The sequence below is a fragment of the Mus pahari genome, chromosome 4 (genome assembly GCF_900095145.1).
Source record: "Mus pahari chromosome 4, PAHARI_EIJ_v1.1, whole genome shotgun sequence".
Classification (NCBI taxonomy): Eukaryota; Metazoa; Chordata; class Mammalia; order Rodentia; family Muridae; genus Mus; species Mus pahari.
The window spans coordinates 137,220,261-137,246,085 of NC_034593.1; the positions used below are offsets into that span (position 1 = coordinate 137,220,261).

Below are 25,825 nucleotides of genomic sequence, written 5' to 3' on the forward strand. Positions count from 1 at the left end.
ACCAATCTACCTCGGAAGCATCACACACAATGGATACACAGATTGATATATTTTCATAACTAAGGTTCCCAGATCAAACAGAAATCCAATATCTGCAAACACCGCATCCTACCTTGACTTTGGATAGTTTTTTAAAATTTTATATGCATTAAGCCTTCTTATATGTGCTTTTTGCTTTCTGTTTTTTTGTTAGATGTATTCACTACTTCCTGGGTTGTTGGCTACCATTAATGTCCACTGTTTCCTTCAGGCATTCTTTTGTGAAGATATATCATGCTTCATCATACGACAGTCATGTATGGATGACCACTTGTGATGGTGGTAAGCAGTGGAATGAATGACCTGGTCACATTTGAGGTATACAAGTACTCACTGTGTTTAGCACATGCTTAGGAGGACATTGCTCATATAGAGCACACTTTTGTACTCTTTTCTATGCAGACTTAAGATTAAGGTTTAGGAATTTGTGCATACACTTGCATGTACTTCATAAAAATTTGAGAAATGAGTATCCTTGTTAGTACATTTTCCATTAGGTTCATATGAATAATTCTGGTGTGTTTCCATGGTCTTGTTTTCATTTTAGTGTACATTGTCCTGTTAGATCATGTAGAGAAACATCTGTAATTTTAATTCTTAATTCAAATCTCTTCTTGTGTGAAATGTCTATTTAAGCAATCGGGCTATCTATCCTGTTAAATGTGCCTTAGTTATTAGTTATTAAAGAATTTCATGATTCACAAAGTCTGGAAAATAGAAGATTTTCAGATATACATAGTGAACATCCTGCCGTCCATGAGTATTATTTGTTGTATTTAAATGTGATTTAGATAAACCAAGCTTGAGTTTAAGAACTCCTAATACATTAAGTTTCTTTCTTGGGATCAGCATTTGTTTTGTCTCTTTGAGAAATCTTTATCTGCTCACTCTCTCTATCTTTGTAAAAGTTATATTTATTTAGCTTATAGTACCTGATCTACAATGGACATTTAATTGGTTAGGTCAAAATTAGGCAGGAATACAAACATTTTCTTCAACAAAAGAGTGGACAGCATCAAAGAAAGGGCTCAGCACCTTGATTTCAAAAGAGCATGATGTCACCTTCATCTTAAGTCAGTGAGGATCTATCTTTAGATCTATTCAGTTCCATTGCCAACCTAGTCTGTGATGGATCAATATGCCACTGTCTACCTCCTTACATTTTATAGATGATGTTGATGCTTGGAGTAAACATATCAACAATGTCTGTCTTTAAGTTTTCTCCAACCATTTTTTACCAGCTTTCACTCCCTTATGGAATTTATAGTCTGCCTTGCCTTTACATATAAACACACATATACACAGAAACAAAGGTTGACATTTAATCACTCTATCTACAGAATTGATTTAGGAAGCAGTGACCTGGAATTGTTTATTTTTTAAAATCTCCTTTGTTATTTTGTTGTTGCTTTCTAGATTTTAGTTTGTAGTACTGAATATTTCTGTTAGAATCATTTTTATACTTATTTAGTACTTATAGGCTTAGGTTTTTAAAATGTACTTTTATTTATTTATTTATTTATTTATTTTTTACAATTCTTGTTTACTCATTTGTTCATTCACTTCTTTTTCGAGACAGGGTTTCTCTGTATAGTCCTGGCTGTCCTGGAACTCAATTTGTAGACCAGGCTGGCTTCGAACTCAGAATCCGCCTGCCTCTGCCTCCCAGGTGCTGGGATTAAAGGCATGCGCCACCACGCCCAGCTCATTCACTTATTTTTAAGGTGCGGTTTTCAGGCCAGGCTCACAGCTAGTCATTCCACAAATCTCAGGAAAGTACTAGCCAACTGACTCCACCCCTATTCCTTTCTTCCTTTCTTCCTTTTCCTTTTCACAGGGTATTACTCTGCAGGTCTAGCTGACCTAAACTCTTAAAATTCTCTTGCCTCAGCATCGCAAGGGGGCGGGGGTGTGTGTGGAAAAGTGAGCAACACCAAGCTCTGTACTTCCTGCTTTCTATATTGGCAACCCTGGTTAATAGCCTCTTTATACCTGGCTTTCCTTGTAAATAAGGATAATAGTCAACTCCTTAGGTAGTTCTAAAGACCATGCTAATGTTTCTAATGTTCTTCAAACAGTACTTGGTTCAAAATAAGCACCATACTATCGAAGGGTTGGGGGGATGGTGGCCAATGGCTCAGTGTTGAAGTACTTGCCCAAGTCTCTGGATTCAATCCCCACCAACCCAGGATGATGATGATGACGACGAGGACAGAAACCGTACAAATACTAAATACATTTTTTTTGAAGCACCTGGCACATAACAATAGTTAATAAATACTTAGTTCCTTTTCTACTTTATCCCCAAATGTAAAGAATATATTTCCCTAGGGCTCAAATTCTAGATAACTTTCTCAAGACTAAGAAGAGTATTCTTTCAGGATGCCCCCCGCCCCCAAATAAGTGAAAGACAAAAAAAAAAGATAAAATTACAGGAAGCCGGGCAATGATGACACAGGCCTTTAATCCTAGCACTTGGGACATAGAGGCAGGTGGATCTCAGTTTGAGGCCAGCTTGATCTAAAGAGTGAGTTCCAGGACAGCCGGGGCTACACAGAGAAATTATGTCTCAGGAAAACAAGGAAGAAAGAACTGGGAAGAGAATGGAGGCATCCATGGAGACACGGGGTTATTCCAGGCATGAACAATAAACAACAACAAAACAAAACTGCTTTCTGAAAGGATTCTTTGGACAAAGGATGAAAAATGATATAGAAAGGGACCCAGCGCGAGGGAGGGGTGGAGGTGTGCAGTGTCCCAGAGATGGTTGGTATCTAAGAGATTGCCTCCAGGAGGCATTAGATGTGGAAAACAGTACAGAGAAGTGATGCACTCAACAGAGCCTAGGGTTCCTGATGGCGACAACCTGCTTCAGAGCTTCCTTATCCCCGACACTACAGCCCTGACTCTCCCAGACTGGGCAGCTCAGATCTCCCCACTACCACCCTAGCCGGCCCATTCCTACTCTGAGCAAGGAGCCAGGCTCCCATTGGCTGCCCCACTCCAGGTACAGCGACCCCAACCTGCACCCCTCTTACTTTTAATTTTAATAAGGTTTTTTTTTTTTTTTTTTTTTTTCCTGTGTGTTTTAACATTTTCACCTTGGCAGGAACCAGCAGAAACAGCCAGGCCTTTGCCTAATTATTATGCGTCACTGGGAGAGACCAGAACCAGCCAGGGTGATATGGGAAGTTCTCTGTCAGGTCTCCTTCAAGAAAATGAAGAACAGTGAAGACAGGAAGAGTCAAGAACAAGTAAGTGTTGTAAGGCTAGCTATGCAAGCTCAAGAGGCCCATCACTGTCTGTTGTGTCCTATTTATACTCTTTCCAAATATTATGTGTCCTCCCACAGGTCTTGCCTTAGAAAAACACCACGAGTCTACCTTGGCAAGATGCCATGTGAGTCTGCCGGACATGATACAACCAAAAATTTTACTTCAAGTTCTACTGTAATTAGTATAGGCTTTAGATTCATTTTATACTTTACCTGTATTGTTACTACACTTAAATTATGTATTTGTCTTCTAGGCAAGTAAGCCTTCTTACTAAAGATTTTTTTAAACTAAATTTATCTAGACTTTTGGATTTTTTTTTCAGACAAAGCCAAATATCATTTCATTTATTCAAATCTTATCTCATTTCTTTTGATATCTCACTTAACATTATTGCACTTCAAGCAAGTCTATGTGAAAAAAAAACCAAAAAACCAAAAAACCCAAAACCAAATAATAGCATGTATAGAGGCTTTATGTCTGATAATAATGACTGAAACATGTACACTGTAACTGTGATGATTGCATCTTATTTTTATATAATATTCTTTGTAGTATTCTATTTTCATGTTACATTTCATTTGTACATTTGCTAGATGAATCATTTTCTTGGAAATTAAAGGATTTGAAAAGACAGCATAGAAGAAAATGAAGATAGCCAATACCATTCCTTATTGATTCTACCTGAAGTAAGTCAAAGGAACTCAGTTTGTACCCAAATAACAAGAAAGTTGTCACTAACTTTTATGTAAAAGTCTACAAGTGGACCAGATTTGATGAAAAGACTTTTAATTCATAAAATATTAAACAGAATGTATCATGAATAGAGTTGGCTAACATAAAAATTTGGGAAACAAATGTGCACTGACCATATTTCATTGGAAACCATTCATACATGTGTACTATTTAAATTCATTAAAAGATTAATAAGTGAGACAATGAATAGCGATAAAGAAAAGTAAAGAAAAACATATTGATCTGGGAAATATTTAACCACAAGAGACCGAAAAGTGAGAAAAGTGTAGAGAGGGAGAACATGAGCCATTTGTATTTCTGGGCTGGGTTATGACACTCGGTGTATTCTCTAGATCTGGACTTTACCTGAAAATTTCACAATTTTACTTTTCTTTACCACTGAATGGAACTCCACTATGCATATGTATCACATTTTGATTAGCTTCAAAATTTTAGATTTAAGTACTAACCCAGAGAAACTGCAAAACGGAGAAAGTGAAGGGGACCATGATTTGAGGAAGATGCCAAGAGTGATAACTTGTGCAGGAATGTGAATACTATCTGTTGAAAGCTTGGTTTTTCTTGAGGAGATCAAATATAATTAACAAGACGTGGAAATAAAAGAGTTTGAGTGAAGAGTGAGAGAACTGTAAAATATCTAAAGGTAGTAGGAATGTCTGGGCTCTGGTCGTATTATCTATCCAGTTTCCACTAGTGGGAGGCAACCTCAGAGTCATGGGCACATGAGATCAGACCATTTGTCACCCTTCTTTAGTTCTTCAAGACATTGGTAGATTTAAGAGTGAATACTTTTTTTTTTTTCAGTTATAGATATCTGAAAAAGTATCTAGTAATTGCTCATTTTTCTTGTCACTTCAGACTTAAGCATGATATTCAATTTCCATGTCCTCAGAGCCTTTGGGTGCTTCACAGTCCCTTGTTGGTTAGCTTAAGCCAAAACGCTGTCCACATGAAGCTTTTTAACATTGCTTCCATTAGATTGTGCCATCTGTTTTCTGAGTAAAAGCATAATTGGTACCAGATGTAGCCTCAAGAAAGAAACTTAAAATCAAGATTGTGGAGGTTTTTCCTGTTTATATATTTTAGAAGAGCATGTATAATCTGATTTGTACAGTGAAAGGTGATAATGAACAAGTATTGGCATCTTGGTTCCAATAAATGATCAGCAGTGAGCCTAGGGAAGGAAGTATTGATGGGATGTGTGGCTTTGGAGTCAATTGTCTATGGCATTTAGCAGCTATGGTAACAGTAGGTATTACATCGTTTGCAACATGATATAGCTTTTCCAAAGATCTGAGAGAGTAGGCAGAAAAACTGAAATGTTCATTGCCTTGATCCCATTTGCAATGTTCAGATAGAAATTTTATACATGTCCCTTTTTCCTTGAAGTCATAGGATGTAGCCCAAGGCTTGACTATAACAATAGTCAAACTTCCAAACTAATTAACAGAAATTTCTAACAGAAATTTCGGTTAACATGACCTTGTTGGGAGAGAATAGAGGACTGGGCAGAGGATAAATTTACTAGAGAAGCAGTAGATTAAATTGATAAATTTGTATTCCAAAACCACTTGAAACTGGCAGTGACTGTGTCTTCTTTCTGTATAGGCTTTGCCAGCTGCCTCTTAGTCAAGTTCAGTTACCATGGGCTCATCCTCACTGATATGAATGTCCTGTAGTTCTACTGAAAGATTAGGATATCAGCAACTTACAAAACGAAAGAGGCAGATACCAACGAGGGAGAAATTGTCTTTCAATTGTAGGATCTTGTCAATCTATATAAAGAACAGTTGGGAGGTCAAAAATGAGAGAGGTCCTAATGGTGTTAGCCCAAGAAACATGACACAGCAGATGTGAGTGCATTAGATATATTGAAATAAATGTATTAAGTGTAATAAATCTAACAGGATTTCGGTTGGTTTAAACTGCAAGTGAGCATTAATAATATGTGTGACTGGTGAATTGAAGGCAAATGTACAGTGGGTGAAAATTAGTTGCTGGAATTGGCAGGAAAAACAGTCTGAAGAGTGCCTGAAGGTTGAGAAGATGTTACATACAATGTACTGTATGTTACTACTCTCCAACTTCAGTTCTAGGAAAATCTGGAACATCAACATTTCTTTGCATCTGTGAAATTAGTTGGTTGCTGTATTTTCATAAGCTGGAGCTACTAATAAGATTCTCTCCTGAATTGGGTCCCACAGTTCCCATAGGAGCAGAATCCAGACACAACAGAATAGACATGGTGCTTTTCTATTATATTGAAAATAGGCAGTTACCATAACACATTTCAGATAGTGGTCCCAACCAGAGCATTATTCCCAGATGAATATATATATATATATATATATATATATATATATATATATATATTGAATTCATCATTAGTTCTAGATAGAAGTCATTTCACATAATTCAGGTGTTCTCATGGAAAAAGCAAGTCCCTTTGAAAAAATATTGCTTAGAATAACCCCAAGTGAGCCATGCTGTAAATTTCTTTCAGAGAAATCTGGAACAATTTATGAGGCTACTGTCCGTGGGATAGATTAAACCGAGACTACTAGATTTGGAAATTCTGCCTATAAAATTTTCCCAATGTCATGAAGACAAAAGCAGCCTGTATATTTGGATTTTTAGAGAATAGGGTAGAAGATATTTTCACCTCGTACCAAGCTCATGATGATTATTTTTTCAATCTCAGAATGAATGATGAAAATAGATATGTTTAATAAACAACTATATAGTCAAACTGTTTCTTTTACTTAAAGAAATGTGTGCTGGGCTGGAAAGACATCTCAGTGATTAAGAGCACTGACTGTTCTTTCAGAGGTCCTAAGTTCAATTCCCAGTAGCCACATGGTGGCTCACAACCGTCTGTAATGGGGTCCGCTGCTCCCTTTAGGTGTGTCTGAAGGCAGGTACAGTGTAGTCATATAAATAAAATAAATCTTAAAAAAGCAAAAAAAAAAAAAAAAAAGAAAAAAGAAATGTGTGCTAATGAGATGAGCATTGCCTACAAGACTAGGTGATTACCAGACTTCCTCATTTGTCTTAGTTAGGGTTTCTACTGTGAAGAGATACCATGACAACAGAAACTCTTAAGATGAAAAGCATTTAGTTGGGGCTGGCTTACCAGTACAGAGGTTTAGTCCATTATATTTGTAGAGGTTGGAGGATGGCAGACAGGGTGCAAAAGAAGTAACTGAGAGTTTTATATTTGGATCATCAGACAGCAGGAAGAGTATCTGTGGGCCTGGATTGAACATCCAAAACCTCAAAGTTCACCCTATGACACACTTTCTCTAACAAGACCACACCTATTTCAATAAGATCATACCTTCCAATAGTGTCACTGCCTATGCCATATTCAAACCACCACACTATAGCGTCCAAAACACAAACAAACAAACAGAACCAAGCAAAAGAAGACAAAACCCCAAAACACTTCATTCCTAGGTAAATTTCACATATTAATTTAGCCAGGCAATGAGGTACATTAAATAGGACAAATAATACCCACCCCACCCATTAACTGTCTGTTTAGCCAGGAATATCATCTTGAAACATATCTTGCTTTGTGAAAATGTGGAGTATTTGCTGTAGTTAACAATGATGTTGTGAGAATCTTAGGGAATACTCCAGATTCTACTATATTGAGTTTTGTTTTGTTTTGTTTTTTTTCCTATAGAGAGTAGAAACTTAGGTTTCTGCTAGGCTCTGGTAGAATCTAAAACCTTTAGCAGTAAGACACACAGTGCTGTCTGACTTACAAATCTCACTGAAATGAATGATAATTAATTCACATTTTCTCAGAAATGGATGGATACTGAAGCATTCCATGCTGTTTCATGTGTTCCTAAAGAATATAATTGCATAGACAACTAAGATATAATTGTGTAGACAACTAAGATATAATTGCATAGACAACTAAGATATAATTGCATAGACAACTAACAGAAAAGAGTTTCTATTAAGTCCTACAGCTTCAGATATGGTGGCCCCCAACGACAGGGCCCAGGAAGATGAGCAGGATGGTGGATTGCCCAAACAAAACTAAATGGATGCCTGGAGTTGTAAGCAGTGGTAGAGGCGGTGTTATTATGACATTGCTCATATCGTTCCTGAATTCATCTGTTGGGAAGCTAGCCATCAATTTTATTGTGGTTGTAGATTGAGACTTTTGGTTTGGCAATGTTCCATTCAAGACAGAGGGACTTGATATGGTGATGTCAGAACATGAGGAAACTAAGAGGTGCGTAAGCCCTAAGGAGTCTTTCATCATTTATTATGGTTAAAATCCTTATAAATGAAGGAGTTTCAGACTCTAAGATACTTATTTTTCTTAGTTAAACATTTTGGGTTATATTTTTATTACATCAAACTCTACAATTTAGGACATGTTGGACAGACAGGAGGACAGCATAAGCTTGGAAAAGTGTATTTGAGGTGGTGTAAAGGATGCTTTTCAGAATGGAACATGGGTAGGGTATGAAGATATTCTCAAAAAAACATCCCCAACAAATGCCTAACAAATGGTGACTTCCTGAATGGTCTCATGGATGATGGTCAACTGTTTCTCATTTCACAACCCAGTACTTGCCGAACAAGCCCAGGAATCATTAGCAAAATACAGGAAAGGCATTAATTAGGTCAGTAGTCTGCCTGTTCGAGAGGTTGATGTGACACCATACTGATCAGTTCCCATGGTGCAAGCAGCACAGAGTAGCTCTCAGCCTTGGGGAAGGAGAGTCCCTCTGATAAAACAGGAGAGAGTGTACAGTCTCACACTAGAGGAGGCACAGGTTTGTCTTCGTCAGAGTACAGTTTCACATGCTATATGCCCCAGTTTAGCAGAAAAGTTTCAGATGGTCGCCTTTATAGCCTTATGGGATGGTTTTGTATTCCTATCCTTGCCCACACACATTTTGTTCCTGTAAAAGAAGAAAATCTAGTAGTAGCCATGGCATTTGTAGAGAGAATCTACCTCTTGTCCAACATGAATATTTAGTTACGGAATTAAAGTACTCATTAGAAACAATGCCAGGTTGAGGACATGACACAGTGGACAAAAGTAATTTCCACGAGCTGTAAAGTCCATGTAAAGGCAGATATAGTCCTGAACTCCAGAGCTCCTAGTGTGAGATAGGAGGAAGTGACAGACTTTCTAGAACAAGATAGGCCAACCTGATAGCATATATAGTGGGATTATCACAAAGCCAACTTGTCTTCAACAATGTAGAAGAGAATGACTGTACAAAGTATTTGCTTCTGACCACCATCCGTCTACCATGGCATATGAATGCACGCAATGCTCATTCACAACAATGTACATTCAGATATACACAAAGAGAGAAAGAATGAGATTAAAAACTGATTAGAAAAATACCTTTAGTTTTATGCATAGTGGTTCATGACAGTAATCAAGAGGCAGAGGCAGGAGGATCAAATATTCAGCAAGAGAGCACTAGGCCAGCATGACAAGTTAAACTTCCCATTTCAACAAAACAAAACAAAACAAAACAAAGTGTAACAAAAATAAAACAATACACCTAACCAAACAAACAAAACCAAAAATAGATTATGTCCCTTGTAGTGTTAGACAGCTCTAACATTCACACATTCAAGGCCAAAATGTCTACGGGGACCCACTGTCTACAGTCAGAAGCCAGCAGTCTATACTAAGGGAAAGGGACAGAAATGGATCCATCTCGTCTCTGTATTTGTTCACCTCTGTAAAGGATACCTTAACTTGATTGTAGCCTCCTCTTCAAATCTGTAGGTTGTTGCCTGGGAATTTTCCTCGGGTAATTAAAGTTAAGTGTGTCTACAAGAGAGGGGTCCTTTTACAACCAGTAGCTTTATATGAATACAAAGGAGAGGATCTTTTTTTTTTCTCTCCACACATTTTAATTAAGGAAAACTCCATGTAACACATAACAAGATGGCTCATTGCTGCCAGCCAAGAAGAGAACCCACATAGAAATCTACTTATCCTGACCTCTGATACTGAATTTTAGTTCCTTTTATTGTGAGAATACTAAGTGGTCTTGCTTAAGACACTCCGTTTATGGTATAGTACATAGAGCAGTTCAAGCAGGCTTAGGCAATGAGTTTTCTCCATTTTATAACCTTATAATCTTATAATGATTCTATCTTATAACCCCATACTAAAGGTCTATAACTGCTCATAAAGGATTTTTTTTTCAACTTAACACATTATAGTCTATCATTGAAAGGCTTCAGGAAAGAAACATAAGCAGAAGCAGAGGCAAGAATGGGGAAAGCTGTCCATTGCTTTTACCCAAGGTTCATTTTAGCTAGAGGGCCCAGGTAGAGACCAGGTCCACCTAACTAGGGATTGAACCATCCACAGTGTGCTGGGCCTCCTACGTTAATTATCAGTTAAGTAAATGACCCACAGATGTGCCCACAGGCCAACCTGATGGAGGAAATTTCTCAATTAAGGTTTCCTCTTCCAGAGTGTATCAAATAGAAGAGATGGTGAAGATAAACAAGAATAGAGCTGAAGGGTGAAGAGACCATGCCTCGTCTTTCTCCTTCATCTTTACCTGATGCTCCCTGGTGCATCTGTTCTCCCTGCTGCTCATCTGGAGGCTGGGCGGTCTGCACTGAGCAACAGGGGTCCTTCACCTCTGAAAGCAAATAACCAGTATGAATGTTTGGCAGGCTGCCTGAGTGGTGGGGAGTCGGATCAGAGACTGATTTGCACCATCTCCTCTTCCTGCTTTTGAAAACTGAAAGCACTTGACATCACTGCTAAGGGAACTGCTCCACAACTATTCATGTCACAGCAAACCTTTGTCTGAAAAGTTCACTCTACTTCTTGGAAAGTGCTTATCTTTCTAAATGAGTTCAGGGGCAACATTTCTTTGGAAGTCTTTCTGACTCTGACTCTCAAAAGTAATCTTGCTTGTAATCATTGGTAATTTCTTTCTTTCTTTCTTTCTTTCTTTCTTTCTTTCTTTCTTTCTTTCTTTCTTTCTTTCTTTCTTTCTTTCTTTCTTTTCTTTGTATATCCAGGGCATTGTCTTAAATATACTTGATTGGAACCCCATGAGGCCCTTTTTATAATTTATATTTTAAGCTATGAGCATACTATCTGAAATTTTGAAAATTCTTTTTTCAAATCAAAGAAAGAGATACACTTTAACATTAGGAGACCCGGAAAGACAGGTAGTAGAGTTGTTTGCTATTAGACCTCTTAGTATTTTGGGATGATGATGGTTGGAGCCAAGAGAGAGTATAATAAAAGATGCTGAAAGCAGATTTGTGTTTTCCATTTTATCTATAGACAGATTTAAGATTTAATGCCAAGGCTTTGGTGTGAGGAAATCTTTGGTTTTCTCCTTCTGTGACTAAACAGCATCAAGAGAGGCCTCTCAGTATGGGAGGAACAGTATCCTAGAGATGAGAATATATGCATTCAGCCCACATCACGCCGCTGTGCCACTTTGTAGGTACTTTTGAGCCTGGGGCAAAATTGTTTCTCAAGGTCTACTTCCCAGTCTCAGTGCTGCACTAAATGCTGAAGGCTGTTTAAAATTGAGCAATTAAGGACTCAAGAGAAATCTTCCTAAACATTTTCAAGACACTTACTGCTAAGCAACCCCTGTTTCCATTAAACTCCTGATGCTATTTGAAAGTATGAGCACAACTTTAGGAATCATCTTCCCACACATTACAAAGAATTACAGTGAGTCATCTTGATTTGTAATTACGTTTTGAGATATATTCTCCTAATTAAATTATCCTATGACAGATTAAAACGAACTATTTGGAAGACGTTGCTTTTATTTCTAAGAAATGGTAATAGAGATCCAACTTTAAAAGAATATCCTCAACAAATGATAGAATTCACCAAAAGACACAACAACAACAACAATAATTACTAAACATGTGTAAATTAAAATGGTCCAAACCCCTGGCCCCAGGGGTTAGCTTCAAACCAACTATGACACAAATGGCTGTAGGGAGGTGACAGACAACTGTGACAGAGAGGGGGGAAAGGGAAACTATTCACTGTTTATGGATGCAAGATGCACAAATGTGATGTCTAAGCAAGTCGAAGTCTCAGGTCATATGCATATATGCTGATGAGAACTACAAAGTGATTCCTTTCTGAGCACTGTGTTTGTGTCTGGCATCTCTTTCAACAAATGTACTAAGTTGGCTTTGATCTTTGATTGTGATCTTCAGAAGAATTTTTCCTACACTAGTGCTTAGAATTAAGTGTACTTTTGTGAGCAGCACAATAAAGCATGCTTGTTAGAAAAGCTATTAATTTTCCATTTATTGTATTCCAGTGGATATGCATATATGAAATTTATTTCAAGACAAGCAGGCAACTTCAACAAGAGGATTTTAACCCTTCAGACATATTTTATTCTATAAAAAGTTAGTGAGCTATTATTTTCATCCTATATGGCCATACTCTATCCTTGAAGACATACAGTCTAGAAACATATGCATGAGTACGCCAGATACATTTAAATCCTTTTGAAAAATGTTACTTAGCGTCAGCTAGATTATGTTAATAATGCAAGAGTTTTTAACCTGTTCTCAAAATAAGATAACTAACTGTAGCAAGCCAACCTTCTTCATCCTGTAATTACTTTGCATGCTGCAAAATTTAGAGACTAGAAAGGATAGCAGTCGCCAGATAATGTTCTTAAAGGGAACTCACCTTCTTTTGGAGGAGCTTGGGAAACACTGCAGAATATTTGCCTCTTTGTTGTAATAAGGTCTCACTATGTAGCTCTGGCACACATGCCATTTAGACAATGCTGGCCTTGAACTCATAGAAACTCATTTGCTTCTGTCTCCCTCAGTGCTTGCTTTAAAAGAATAAATCTCTATGCCTGGTTTCTGCTCTTCTGATAATGCTATGGGTTAAAATTTTAAAAACATATTCACCACAGTACTTCCATGATTTTATCTTCTAGACAAAATTCTGAAATATTCTGCTTCTCTAATATTAAGATACTAAATAATCATAGCTTATACATCAAAAGTGGTAAATAGATCACAATTTCTAAGGTACTGTGTTTAAAAGAACAACAAGCTGTGTGAGAGATTGTAACTGAAAAATCTTTATCATAATATGAAACAGTGTTAAACATATTTTAACTTATGTTTTCATACTAAAACTGAATGACAACGTTGTTTCTGATAATGCAAAAATTCAGTTGGATTTATTTTCTTTTGCATCAGAAATATCATATACTGTTATAAATATGATATGACAGAATCATTTGTCTTAATAAGTGGTCTGTGAAGAGCAGAAAGATATTTCTCCAAAAATGTGTCTGAGGTTGTCTGACTTAATGTTTAATACTTCTGCCTAAATTATGAGCAAGTATTCACTTTATCAAATTTTCAAAATCAAATTTAATTACATTAGAAGACATCCATCATACTGTGACATTCTATTATGTCTTCATTTACGTTATTTCCAAAATGCTTATGTAAAAAAAAAAAACAAAACACATTGTGTTTCACTCTGAATTAAATTACCACAGTCATAGCACCGTTGTTCACTTTTACAGAGGACTGGATGCATAAGGCATTCCTTCCTTCCTCCAAAGTCTACATCACGCACAATGTGGTCACGCTTCTGACTTTATTCAGAAAATACGCCTCAAACTCAGAAACTCAAACCACTGGCAGGGGGTTGAAAGAGATAAAGAGAAGGATGGAGACAGTGTTCAGATTTATATGAACACAACCAGAAGGGGATGGACAGGCCATGATTGATGCTTTAGGGCCTCTGACACATCCTGAGATTAAAAATTGGTTTTGAAAATGCCAGGTACCTGCCAACAATCTGAGAGAACTAAGGATATCTTTGCTGAGTATTTTGTTGATCAAGTATGATGTGTCAGACTTGAACTTATGTACACTCCAAGAGTCATCAATCTGTCCAAATTTTTAGCTCTCAGGAAAAATGAAAATCATGAAAAAGTTACATTGAGGCATGGAAAGATTCTTTTATTGGGATGTGGTTCCCTTTTAGAGTAGAATCAATAGGAACAATATATTTGTCGATTCTAACTTGTTTAATTTTTATTGTTTTGTTTCTGTATAAACATGTCACTAGGGAAGGATAGAGGCCTCTAATACTATGGATGATATGTAACTGTCAGTTGATTAATCCCACAGTAATAGACTTTTAAGGTTGGAAATTATTTGGAGACATGTTCAAATGAGTAACTGCATTCAAAATTAAAATTTCTAAAGGCACAAACCAACCTGAAGCTCGTTAAAAAATAGTCAGGTGATAGCATTTACTTTATCAAAAATTGACTCAAAATAAGAATGTCAAAGGAAACCCAAAGTGGCCTGTAAGGTGGCTTGCCCTACTATTTCTGTGTCTTTGGCAAAATTAGGAAATATTCTTTTACCCTTATGGGTATAAAGGAAGAAGGGAGTAATCATACAGTAATTAACATAGCTCAATGATTTTATAGAATCTTATTTAATGCTAATTGGATGGTGAGTCTGGATTATACAGTTAGATAATCTGTTATACAAGCAAGAGGGAAGCTGAAGGGTAGGTGAATGGGTCAGAGACTAGAAAGGTGGGAAAAATCAGAGGCATGGAAGGGACCCAGCTCACTGTTGATTGCTCTGAGTTAATATGCAATCATTCCACACATAATCAAAAATGTGCATACAAAATGTGTGTTGCGGCCAATACCTTGTAAAACACGAGTCGAGAATCTTAGAGGCCAAGGAAGTAACAAAGAGGTCTACATTGTTAGGAGGAAACCAACAAGAAATAAATTTTGCTTCATTCCATTTTATTTCATTGATTCAGCAACACCAATTTAATTTTGGAGAAAAGAAATTAGGGTGGCACATTTTTCTTATTCATCAACTACTGTTCTAAATTCACTGTTTACATTTAAATCAGATATTCTAAATCTACTCTTGAGTGTTTTCTCTCACACACTAAAATGTCTGTCACGCTGTCCTCTCTCTCTCTCTCTCTCTCTCTCTCTCTCTCTCTCTCTCTCTCTCTCTCTCTCTCTCTCTCTCTCTCTCTCTCTCTCTTTCTCTCTCTCTACCATTTAGTGGACACATAATGGACGCTCTAAGTGAGGAACCATCGCCTAGCTGCTACTATAGTCTCCGCACTTCTGTGCTATGCCTGTGTTCCTGACCTCTCCTTTAGAGTGGCTGAAGCCTCAGTTTTGCTTAATGTTTTCTTTAGTGTTGTATCCACTTCATTCTCATCGTTCTATGCACCTGCTGTTTTTGTCCAAATGTTGAGTTGTTCTATGCCCTCTGAATTGCTTTACTCCTCTATGTAAATCTTAATTTGGCATGTTTAAATATTTCAGATCACTCTGTCTTGGAAGATAAAGTCAATATTTCATTTCATTATGGCACTAATCTGCTTTCACAATGAGGTGCTTACACTGGGTTTTCTGATAACAACCAAGTCACCTTTTCAAACATTTCTACTTTTTGACATTGTCTGTTCGACATTTTTCATGCATTTTTATCTCCCTGGCTACTGAGTTGATCCTTGCATTGAAATTCAGGATCTGAACTTTCAAGTGGAATATATGTAAAATGAATAGAACATTCTGGAAGGTAATGAAGTCATATCAATTTCCGTCATTTCCTTTATGATTAAGTTCTTCACTGTAAGCCTGAGCTAAATGACACTCATGTAGCCAAAAGCCAGCCATGCAAGGGCATCCCTACAATCATGCTCTTATGCAAGAACCAGCAATGCCTTCTACAAAACAGACTCTGATGCAAGAGCCAACTGTGCAAGGGCATCTCTACAAAACACACTCTAAAGCAAGAGTCGGTATGGCAAGGGCATCCCTGTAAAACACACTCTGAAACAAGAGCCAGCACTGTAAGGGCATCCCTATGAAACACACTCTGATGCTTGCAAGAAATGAGTGTCTGTTACTCTTATGAGAGGGTAAGAAAACTCAGTCTAAATGACCTAAGGTATTGATTATCCCAACTGTCATTTTCATCCCACTGCTTCTGAGAGTACATACAAAGACAGAATTCCAAAGAAGACTTGATGACACCCAGACAGAGGGAGGCTGCAGCGTCCATTAAGTAAAAACTATCAGATTGGCATATCTCTTATTTTCCACACTGCATAGTCAATATTCAGAGTTAAGTTCTGTGGTGTTAAATTCTCGTACATATTTAAAGTACTACAATTTATTTGCACAAAGAAATGAATGAAGATTTTTACAACATTTACCTGAAGATTTATGGGAAGGAATTTATTTTTAAAATTATCACTTTTTAAAGCAGAGAACTACAGAAATCAAAGGGACAAAATGACATCATGAAGTTAATAAGCACAATGTATCATGGTTTGGTATCTCTCAAAATATATAAATTTTTATGGCCCTCAAATTGGTTATGTTTGGAGAAGTGAGGATTTTATTGATGTTGCTTCATTCAGCCTTATTTGCAAGGTTTCAGTTACACAGTGTACTATGTTTTAAGAGAGCATCCCTATATTCTATCGCTTTGTGTCATAAAATAACATTGCCTACCCGAGAATGGCTGCTATAATTTCCTAAATGTAAAACTTATATACCGACGTAAGGAATAGGGACAGATTACCTGGTAGCACTGGTTCATGCTAAGGATACTTCCAAAGTACACCTAGAGTCTATCATCGAAGTGTTCTGGGGAGACTTGATGAAAGAGCATCTGGACTCTCCTTTTGAAGGGTTCTACCACACAGCTGTGAGGGGAGTGAGAAAACTGCTTAACATCCTATTGAAGGTAAAGGAAAATCATCACATAAAACAAACCTAAATATTTACAATGCCCCAATGGCGGTGGTGGTCTTTTCAAACTCAGAATTGTACATAATATTGATACTTAAAAATATTAAGCTGAACATTAAATCAGTGTTCTTAATTAATATGCCATGGCTTGGTTCAATGAGAAATGAAATAGAACCCCATGGTAGATTTCTTACCTTGCATGCACAAAGACCTGTATTTGTTCACTAATAAATGTGAACAAGAACAAAAAGAAAATGAATCACCTCTAAGGAAAACACAGAAACATTTATATAAACTAAAACTTTGGCTGAATGTTTTGCTTATAGGATAAAGAGAAGGGATAACATTTGTTTAAAGAACTAAAAATATGTACATATCAAGGGTGGCTTTATAGTGATATTTTCGTTTTAAGAACTTCGTTGACATATACTTGATTTTGAATACAATTCACAAACACGGAATTTGAAACTTTGACCTCTACATAGATCTATGTGTTCATGAACACAACCAGGAACTAAATGCCTTGTGCTGTTTGTGCTGTCTGTTCTCATCCCTTCCCCGTTCCACTTTTTGCCTAGACATTCAAGAATCTGTTTAAAGCTAATGGATTTATATTCATTTTCTTTAATTTTATGAACATGAAGTCCAAAATAATAAGCATTTTCACAGTATCTCTTCACTTAATATCATTACCTTGAGACTCATCTGCGTCACAACAAATAGCATTTGATCATTTGCTTTTGTCACTGTGTATTCTTTCATATAAATGGTACATTGTACCAACACATCACTTTTATGATAACTTGTACTGTTTCCACCTTTTAAATACCATTAAAGACTGTAAACATTAACTTTTATGTGCATGTCTTCTCGTGGATAACCACCTATAGGTATAATGTCTAGATCATTTGAGACGTGTGAGCCTATCATTTTAGGCAATTACCAAACTCCTTCCGTAGCATGGCACTATTTTGTCAGATTGTGAGAATTACAGTTGATTTGTATCCTTGCCAACTTTTGGTGTGGTCAGGCTTCAGTGTCAGCTACTGTGATGAGACCATTGTGCCCTCTCTTACTGGTATGGTTTGCAATTGCTGATGATCAGTAATAATGAGCACATTCTTATAAGCTTTCTCCATTTATCTTCAGTAAATGATTGCTGAAAAACTTCTCCCAGTTTTAATTAAGTTATTTGTTGGGAACCAAGAATTTTCTATTTATATATTCTGAAACTGAGTTTTCCTGATTACAAAATTTCCTAATATTTTCATAAGTCTGTGATGTGTTTTCCTTCTCTTTCAGCAAAGCTTGCAGTGGTGATGCTTCTATGCTTTTTATCAATCTAATATTATGTACTTTTCTGAAATGTGCTTTTGAAAATAGCCAAGAAATAGTGGTACCAGGTGTGGTGGCACATGCCTTTAATCCTAGCGTTTGATAGGCAAGTCTTTGTGTGTTCGAGGCCATCCTGATCTACATACCAAGCTTTTTGCTAGTAATGGCTACATATTGAGAACCTGATTTTAAAAAGAAAGACAGAAAAATACCATTTAAGTTGTTGACCATTTTGAGATATATGTCACATTTCTTCTCTTCCTTTTTGAAGCATTTAAACAGTTTGCTCTTACTGAAATATTTTAAAAGAGGCAGTCTTTTCTCAAGTGAATCACCTTTGGGTTTGTGTTCAAAATTAGTTTCCTATCTACCTGTAGGTCTGCTTCTGGAAAATCCATTATGCAGCAGTGATTTATTCATGAGCCACTACTGTACTTACTTCTGCTTTAGATTTACTCTTAAAATCAGATTATGGGAGTTTCCCCAATGTATTCCTCTTTACATTGTAGTTTGAACCACATAAGTTCATTTGAATGAATTTCAGTAAGAACTTTGAAAGCATAATACACAATTCAGCAAAGAAAACAAAGCAAGCTCAAAATCTTCTGTGATTTTCATTGATGACATATTTATTAAAATTTAAGAATATTGGCATCTTAATAATGTTGTCTTTAATTCACCTAAATATTATGTTTTCTATTTACTTAAGTTTTCATAATTTCTCTCAGTAATGCTTTGAAGGATTTAGTGTTCAGAACTTGTATTTAGATTGTAAGATTTGTGCTTAAGTATTTTGCAAGCTTGATACAAATGAAAATAGCCTTAAAATACTTTATATCCAATATATTTTTTCCAATAATCTTGTATTTTACAGCCTTGCTAAGCTCATTTGTTAGATTTGTTTCCTCTGGTAAAGAGTATATTAAAAATTCTTTTGTGTAGGCAATCCTACATTTTTTTTAATAAAGCACTTCTCATTTGCTTTCTCATCTACATGAATGCCTTCCTGTTTTCATTCAGATATACAGAGGATAAATAATGATAAACTGTATTTGTAGTATTAGAAATCCTTGTCTTGTTCTCAACCTATGTTAGAGAAGAATCATTAGTCTTTTACTAAACATATGATTATAATTGAAGGATTGTCAAAGGCTTTGAATGTTGCCATTTTTTTCATACTTCGAGAAGAAATATTTCAATAATGTGTATTAGATTTTTAGTCATTTGCTTTTTTGATAACAGATATTTTTCTCCATGGCTAGCCTTGAACTTGTTATCTCTGTGCCTCTCTTCTGGAGTGCTGAGATGTCAGGCAGGCATCACACATTCATTTTAATCTATATTTAAATTTGTAGGCTCAGACTTTTCAAACCCTACTTCAGTAAGTTTTCTCAAATGGTTCAACCCACCTTCTAACTCACAGTATAAAGGCAGAGGAAAAAAAATGGTAAATAGAACAAGGGGATGTGGGCCTGTGTAGAAGTAGTTCTTTGGGGCAATTCCAGTCTCCATTTGTTAGGATACCAATAGTCCAGTTCAAATGTGACACCAAAAAGAAACCAGCAAAGACTGCATGGTCCAGCAGATACTGCCAGGACTCCACCAATTTGGCCTGAGTCAGCAGGAGTGACCAGAACCATCCAGAATGCCAGAGTTCTCTGCCGTGCCTCTCGAGACCAATGAAGAGTCGAGCAGCTAGCTATGCAAGCTCCCAGTCACTGTCTGGTGAGTCCCACTGATACTCTCTCCAAGCGTGGCCTGTCCTCCCACAGGTCTTGCTGCAGCAAAGCACCACGTGACTTTGCATGGTGTGACATAACCAGAAACTTCCACTTCAAAAACTTGTCTTTTTTCCTCAATATTTATCAATGTAATGGATATTGTGATATTTGAATGCTAAGTGATTCTTTTATTCTTGGACAACATAACTTTGTGATAATGAATTACTCACTTTCTGTTTTCCGGAAAAATTCTGTAAATCATTTATGTAATTTTTGAGTTTCATTTTTGTAGAAATTAGATAATGAATATACTAGGATCTGTAATTTTCTTTACAATGAGACTGGAACTGTCCAGTCAGTACTTTTACAGTAGGGTTGTTTGAGCTTATTTCTCCCAAGAGTAAGCTCTAAATCTGCTTCTCTACCACTAGCTTCTGCTTTTTGAAGAACTACCTCATAGTTATTCATTGCTTTTCGTTTCACCTACTGATAATGGTTTCATTTCCAAATTTTCTTTCAATGAGTTCTATTCCATTATGTGGATATAATATTTATACATTCCTTCTACCTATCTGTTATTCTTTGTTTACATGGTGTCTTCTACTCAAGGATTCGTTTAGCTTTTGTAGTTCACACACATGCACACATACACAAAAAAACACACACATGCACTATTTTGTGGGATTGGACATCACTGGGCATGATTAAGACACTACCACAATCTTTGAGCCAAATTTGAAGTGGGATTTATTAAATACTGACCAGGGTGAAGGACATAGGTTAACTCTATACCCAGAATTCCCAGACGATAGAACCAAATTACATTAGATAGTGGCTTATAATTGCCAAATCCACAAGCACATGCACTTCCTGCTTTCGTCCAGGTGGGAGCAAGCACACATCCCGATGGAATTAAAGCCTACAGTCTTCAGCCTACATGTGATGAAGCACATCCTTTGTGGTTGATACAACCAACCTTGTTATAGACAGGAAAACACATAAATTGTTATCTTACACAAGGAGCTGACCCTGGCATTCAAGGGCCTTATCTGTCCTGGGGCAAGTGGCACTGACCGGTTAGAGGTATTTTTATTTTATAGATCGCTTAAGCATAGTAATTGAAACTTAAAACATAACCTACTCTCACAATGCTTATTGGTTAGTAGTGCTTACTGCTATGTCATAGAACTAGAAATCAGATTCCAGCACAGTCATCAGGTGTCTCCAAGTGCTTGTAACTCCAGTTCTGAGGGTTTTAGTGCCCTCTCTGGCCTCAGTGGGCCCACCATGTACATGCACATATACATGCAGAAATACGTAAATATATAAATAAACATTAAAAATGGTTTCTAACTCCTTTTAAAAGATATTTGCATAATATAAAATATAAGATAATATATTCTTTTGATATTTAAATTTCAAATTTGCTTTTTTCTGTTGCATTATTTGATAGATAAATCTTCTCTCCTAACCTCTACCTTGCAGATTGTATGTCCCCTGCACTTGCATTATTATATTTTCTTTTTACATGTTGTTTTGACAAGATAGATTATGCCATGCCATAATGTGGTTTTCACCGTGTGTGTGTGTGTGTGTGTGTGTGTGTGTGTGTGTGTATTTGTGTGGGTGTGTGTGTTTTGATGGTCTGTTAACTTCTTAAATAAATGGATTTTTAACTTCTTAAATCAATTTTTGAATAATCTGCCATTATGTTGAACACCTCCTTCCCATTTCTAGTATGAAATCAAGTCTGCCATTGACCTTCAAATAATTACCCTGTGTCATGAATATTCATCTTTTTCTCCCTTGGTAAAGGTTATTTTTAGCACATTGAATACAATCACAATTAATTTCCATGTCCAGTATTTTTATCAAATGTATATGGCTTTTTATCAAATATGCATTTGATAAAATTACTAGACATGTATATGTACATGTGTTTTCTGACTTCTATGTTTGAAAATATTTCCTTTATTTTTTCATAAATTTGTTTTTCATTGAAGATAGATTTTTAAATTTGAAAATAGAATCTTCTCTCATATAATACATCCTGACCACAGTTTCCTGTCCCTCCTATCTTCCTAGCTCCTCCTATCTCTAGCCTACCCCAAGATCTACTTGCTCAACCCTCCTCCACTCTTTCTTTTTCAGAAAACAGCAGGCCTCCAAGAGACCACAGCCAAACATGGCAAAACAAGATTCAATAAGACTAGGCAAAAGTCCCTATATTGATTCTTTTATCGTATAGGGACTTTCATATAATTGTATTTTTATACAATATATCCTGATTGGCATTTCTTCTCCCTTTACTCCTCCTAGATCCTCCTGATCATGATCCTCCATCATGATCCACACCCTTTCTGACTCTTGTTAGAAAAGAATAGGCTTCTAACAAATGACAACAAAACATGTCTTAATAAAAAAGAAAAAACTATCTATTGAAGGTGGACACAATAGCCTGACAGGAAAAAAAATCCCAAGAGGAGACACAAGAGTTAAAGATCTGCTTATTTGCACCGCCAAGGCTCCCATAAAAATACTGAGACAATAGCGAGCTATAACATGTATGCACAAGACCAGTTGCAAAACCCTGAAGGCCCTGTGCTTTCTGCTTCAGTCTTCATGAGTTCTTATAGCACCTTGCTATGGTGAATCAGTGGGCCTAGTTCTACAAGTGTCCTCTATCTCTTTGGCTCTTACAATCAGCCTGCCTCTTCTTCTACGGTATTTCCTGATCTAAGATGGAAAGGAGTTGATGGAAATCTCCAATTTAGACTCTACATTTAATGCTGTGCTGTGAATCTCTGTATTTGTTCTCATCTGCTCCTGAAGGAAGCTTTTCTGACGACGACTGCATAAGGCGTTGACCTATGAGTAGAGCAGAATTTCATTAGAAATCATTTTTTTAAATTGAGTTTTTGTTTAAGTCTCTGGGCTATATAGATTCTGGTTCTTGGTTATGCATGCAGTGCCAGGTATGGGTTCTTCTTTGTGGCAGTTAAGTTAGACATTGGTTGGTTATCTCCAGAGGTTCTCTGCCATCCTTGCCCTAGCATATGTCGTAGGCAGGAAAGATTATAGATTGAAGGTTGTATGGCTGGGTTTGTGTTCATTTTTCTCTTTCAATACCCGACAAAGTACCTTCCTACACCAAAGAGAATGCTCCACAACACAGCAGAAAAGGGACAGGGCCTGCTTCTCTGCAACCCTCACTTCCAGGGCCAGCTCTACTATGCTGCCCAAGAGTGGTACAGGAATTGCTTTCCTTAGTGCTAGAGCAAATGATGGGTAGGACAAGCTCTCCAGAGAGACTTAGATAGCAAGGACAAAAGTGAAGTGAGGGGTTCTCTCCCTCATCCATGCCACTTCATGCAACAAGTAGCAAGCAGGGCCAGCTAGTCCACATTCATTTCCTTGGTCCCAGCTGAAATGCAACTCCCATACTGTGCAATGCCTCTCTCCCTGGTACTGCAGCTATCTAGGAGCTTGGTCAGAAATCCTACCTTCATAACTCTAGGACCAGCTCTTCCATGATGCCCAAGGTGGGGGTGGGGCCAGCTCTCCCATGATGCCTAGGTGAGGGGTGGGACCAGCTCTCCCATGATGCCCAGGGTGGTGCCACTATGCACAGCCCTCAGACAACATTTCCTGAGTGGGCAGCCTAGACCAGGAACTTCTGCCTGGTCTTTGGTAGTAAAAGACCAGAAGTAAAAGGCCAGAAGTCCAGACATGGCCTCTAGTGGCATTACAGGCTAGGATCCCACAATGGTCCCAGGTGGCATCATCAGCTACTCAAACTCAATACCCTCAAGTCTCTAGTTCTGCCTCTCTTCACTGTGCCCACAGCCTTCTGTTTCCCCTTCCCTTCCATATGTCTGCACTTTCCTGTTCCTCTTAGAGTGAAGAGGGTCTCTGAGTGTCTGGGGTTACTTTAGGAGGGGTGGCAGGGGTGCTATGCCCTGCTCATGCATTATGGCCCCTGACATGGTCATGCCAGGCATACTTTGTGCTCTGAGGCCTGCACAGTGCAAAACTGGTTAGTTTCCTGTCAAGCACCCCTGATACCAGACTGGTAGTGTTTTTTAGGCTTGCTTTTTTGTTTTTCATGGAATGTTAAGCTACTAATTATTCAGATGTTCACAGTGCACTGAGAGTTCTCAGAACACTAAGCATAAAAAGCCTCTTTCCTTTCTGATGATGTCTTCTTTCTTAAACAGTTAAGTAATACTCCATCGTATAAATACACCACATTTATCTTTTTCCATTATTCTGTTGAGGGACATATGGGCTGTTTCCACCTTCTGGCTATTATGAATAAAAGCACAATGAACATAATTGAGCAAGTTATCCTTGTGGTAGAATGGAACATCCTTTGGGAATATGTCCAAGAGTAATATACCTTACTCTTGAGGTAGATCAATTTCCAATTTTTTGAGTAACTGTCATATTGATTTCTATAGTGGCTGTACAAGTTTGCATTCCAACCAGTGATAGCAAAGTATTCCATTTAACTACATCTTTGTCAGCATGGGCTGTCACTTGTGTTATTGATCATAGGCTTTCTTACAGCTGTAAAATGGAGTCTCAAAGTAGTTTTGATTTGCATTTGATAATGATGTTGAGCATTTCTTTAAGTATTTCTCAGTGTTTAGAGATTCCTCTGTTGAAAATTCTCTGTGTATATCAATTTTCTTTTAATTATATTATTTGTTTTAAACATATATTTTCTTGGGTTACTTATTATTAGATGTTAGTCCTCTATTGGCAGTAGAGTTGGTAAAACCTCTTTTCTATTTGGTAGGTTGCCACCTTGTCCTATTGAGTGTCCTTTGCTTTTCTTTGTTTTCAGTTCCATGAGATCACGTCTATTAATTGTTGATCTCAGGGATTAGATTATTGGTGTTCTGTTCAGAAAGTATTCTCCTGTGCTAATGTATTAAAGGCTTCTCTCCACATTTTTTTCTATCAGGCTCAGTGTGTTTGCTTTTATGTTGAGGTCGTCTATATACTTGGATATTGCGCAGGTTAAAAAAAAATATGGATCAATTTGCATTGTTCTACATGCAGACATTCAGTTTGACCAGCACCATTTGTTGAACATGATATCCCCAGTGTATATCCCTAGTTTCTTTATCAAAAATCAGGTGTCCAGCTGTGTATAGATTTATGTTTGGATCTTTAATCTGATTCCACTGACCAATGTGCCTTTGTTTTTCCAATAACATATGTATGTTTTTTATTGTTATCGTTCTGTAAAACAACTTGAAATTAGAAATAGTGGGAACTTCAGCAATTCTTACATAGTTCAGGATTGTTGAAGCTATCTGAAGTTGTTTGTCTATGTAGAGTTGAGAATTGACATTTCAAGGTCTGTAAGAAATGTGTTGGAATTTTGATGTAGATTGCTTTGAATCTATAGATTGTTTTTTTTTTTTTTAAGATGGCCATTTTTACATTTTTAATTCTACTGATCTATGATCATGGGAGACCTTTTCATCTTTTAATAGTTTCTTTAAATTATTTCTTCAAAGATTTGAAGTTTTTATTATATAAGTCTTTTACTTGATTGTTTAGAGTTACCCCAACATATTTTATATTATTTGTGGCTATTATGAGAGGTGACTAATTTCTTTTTTGGTCCATTTGTCATTTGTATATACGAGAGATACTGTTTTGGTTTGGTTTGGTTTTTATTTTTGTTTTTTAAAGCTTTTTTTTAAAAATCATGTCTTATCTGGCTATTTTCAGAAAGTGTTTATAAGCTGTAGGATTTTCTTGGTAGAATCTTTATATTATCAAGTCATTTGTAAATGATGCTTTGAATTATTCCTTTGTAATTTGTATCCCTTCATCTCCTTCTGTTTTCTTAGTGCTCTAGCTGAAACTTCAAGTACTCTATTGA

General features: G+C 36.9%; 1 pseudogene; it reads right to left on the reverse strand.

Annotated features, from left to right (window-relative positions):
- Nucleotides 1-24,032: 24,032 nt before the first annotated feature.
- Nucleotides 24,033-24,141, reverse strand: LOC115063962 (annotated as a pseudogene).
- Nucleotides 24,142-25,825: the final 1,684 nt, after the last annotated feature.